The sequence below is a fragment of the Phalaenopsis equestris genome, unplaced genomic scaffold, assembly GCF_001263595.1.
Source record: "Phalaenopsis equestris unplaced genomic scaffold, ASM126359v1 Scaffold232422, whole genome shotgun sequence".
Taxonomy (NCBI): domain Eukaryota; kingdom Viridiplantae; phylum Streptophyta; class Magnoliopsida; order Asparagales; family Orchidaceae; genus Phalaenopsis; species Phalaenopsis equestris.
The window spans coordinates 63,881-67,064 of NW_018250387.1; positions in this window are offsets into that span (position 1 = coordinate 63,881).

The window sequence follows — 3,184 nt, forward strand, 5'->3', positions numbered from 1 at the left end:
TATATGCGCACAGAGAGATACACAGACAGATATATATATATATATATATATATAAATAAGATCTTTTTATGAATTCCTTATACTTTGGAGACTTACATGTTAAAAAAGATACATAAAAACATTTTTAATCTTTGAAATATATGGAAGATTTGAGAGTTATTTGAACCATAGGCTAAACGGTGGAGAAAACTACTTTGGCGCCGACGGCGCTAGAATACAGAGATCCAGCGTCGATGGCACCAGATTTTGGTCTAATGGTACTGTAGTTATAAAAATGGCCTAGAAACTTCTAATGACAGTTTTTTGGACTGTTTTGGCTAGATTTCTATCTTTATAACCCCCTAAACTAGTCATTTAAAGTATTTTAAATCAGAAAAAGTGGGAGAAAGTTCATTACACTTGATCCTATGGTTTCCAACTCCAAAGGAACTTCAAATTATGAGATTTTCAATAGGAGAAAGTTCATTAGTTTCAATGCACAAAAGTTACATGATAGGGTTCTTATGAAGAAGAGATTGATCATGAAAAGAGAATTTATGAATTGAGGATTCAACACACCAGTAACTATAGTGGAAAATATCTTCATGTAAAGGAGATGGGAAGTACTGTGTTACACAACATCAGCAAAAGTCATTCATGTGGTGAAGGAATTTTATGCAAATCTTCACGGGATTAACCAAGCAGTTGTCTATGTTTGTGGCAGGTGGGCACGATTTACTCCTTCAAGAATCAATGACTTGTTCTTGATTGAGACAATCCCAATTTGTCAGTTTGCCAACTTTGCCCAAACACGAGACAATATGAATAAAGTTTTCCAATTTTTGACAGATGAAGATGTAAATTAGGAGATACGAGATAACGGTAATGTATGTTTTTCTTCTTAATTATCAAATCCTGCATCGAAGTCATGACATTTCCTTATTTCAGCAAAAATTACTCCCTACTATGAAAATCAGTAAAGTGATGAAGGAAAGAGCTATATTAAATTATTGTATTCAAACTGGAAGATCTGTTGATGTGGGTGCTTTAATTATTAAATCCATTCTTGGATTGATTTTAAATGAATCTACTTATGGACTTGGACATCCATCTACAATATTTTTTTTTATGTAGTTAAGCGGAAGTTCCATATGAAAATTAGGAAAAAGTGCTTCTCCCTTGGAAGCACATGGACCTAATGTTAAGTAGTGACTTGTCGATCGCCAAATTAGAAATTTTCGGTTGCTGGAATAAGAATCCCAACGCCCGGTTTAATTTAATTTAATATATATATATATATATATATATATAATTTTGAAAAAGTAGTATTTTAAAATTTAAAAATATAAGACCACACCGATCTCATATCCTTAATAGTCTAAATAAACGAGCCTAAAACCTCAAGCAATGCTTCTATCCCAAAGAATAGACTTAAAGGGTAGACACATTACTTACTGGTAATGCTCGCTTAAATAAATTAAGGAATTTATGACATTCGTTTAAGTCTGTGAAAAACTTTTTTTATGTTGATTGACAAGTTCCCCTATTTAATACAAAAAGTTAAATAGAGTTTATATTAAGCTGGGTTCTTAAAAGTTTCTTATAAGGGAAAACCCCTATAATTAATTACATCTTAGATAACCGAAGTCTCCTAAGAAAACTCTCGATAAAAATCACGAGATATTGTCCTCAAGAATTTCAAGAGAATAGGACTTTTCAAAAGACCAGACAAAGAATTATGAAGGGGGAATGACTCAAATTTAGAATATTTTATTTTGGAATCCAATGGAAGAAGAACTAGGGGATGTCATGGATTCTTAGGAGAACCTCGATGACTTCCCAAGCTATCCTACTGTTTGGATTTAATTTCGGAGAGAAAAAATTAAGTTTTTCATCCTGTCAATTTTATTAATTAGGGCTTGCATTCATGCGAAACGGTCGCACAAATAGCTTGAAAGATGTGAGGATTTAGGTCGTGTTAAAAATAACCTTGGAATCCTAAAACAATTTAGGGTTTAAATTGTATAGCATAGTCATACAAAGGCCTAAAGAAAGAGTTGAAGATTTATGTCGTACTAGGCGGACAACCACTAAATTCTATGGCCTGTGTTGTTTACTTCTAAGGAAGATATGTTGTGGTAGATCCTCATGCTGTTGCAAATTGCTGTTGTAGAAGGCTGCCCACAAAGTTAGCTTAAGGCTTCTTGACGAAGTAGCAGTTCTAAAGTCTAAATGTTTAAGGGTTTAAATGACAAGTTGAAGTTCAATCATTATGGGGGGGGTTAAAGTTGATTAGAGCGACACCGATTAGGATCACACAGCTCCCTCATTCCAGTATCACTATTTTATTTTGAATTTACTTAGATTAAATGAGTTTTGAAACCCATTTAAACCGAGGAGATTCGTTAGCAACCGTGGGTTACCTCCTCTAAGGAACTTCCGTAAAATCAAAAGGACTATTAAATTTAGTGACATTTTAAAGGATTTATGGTTACCTTTGAAACAATTTGTTTTAAATTTTTGAAAATGTTAATTAATTTTTGAAAAGTTTTTTTGATTTTGCAAGAAAAGTAGAGTGTCAACCCAAACAGTTATAATATTTTGCAATGAAAGTAAATTGCGGAAAGTAAAATGACAAAAATTAGATAATACTTTAAAAGCGTATCTATCATCTTCTCAGCATTTCAACTGAAAAGTTAGCTTTTGCAACATGTGTATACTTTTGTAAAAAATTTAAATTGCAAGAGTAGATGAAGGTGTATCTAACAAACTCCCAACAATGACTTATGGAGTCCAGAAAGATCTTAGTCGATGATTTTAGAATAAAATATAAAAAGTTCAATTTGTCCTTCAAAATGTCCAAGAGATTCCAAAGTGTTTGGGGGATGACCATGAACTGCTTTAAAGATCTCTTGAAACATTTTGAGTTTATTTTGAACTTATCATATTATTTCATTAGTCATCCAAGGTCAAGTTAAAAGGGTTGCCCAACTACTTGGTGAACTTTTACATTTTAATCATCCCAAGGGCAGAGTACTCAGGTAATGAGTTGATATTTCACTTAAGAGTTATGTAGGTGAATGCCCCTTAAGGCAATTTAAGTCATTTAAGATTTTGTACCCATCACTAAAGTTGGGTTCATAGTATTTAGAGGTGTTTATCATCAATCATGTTGCCTTTCTAAATCCCATCAAATAAGTTTAAA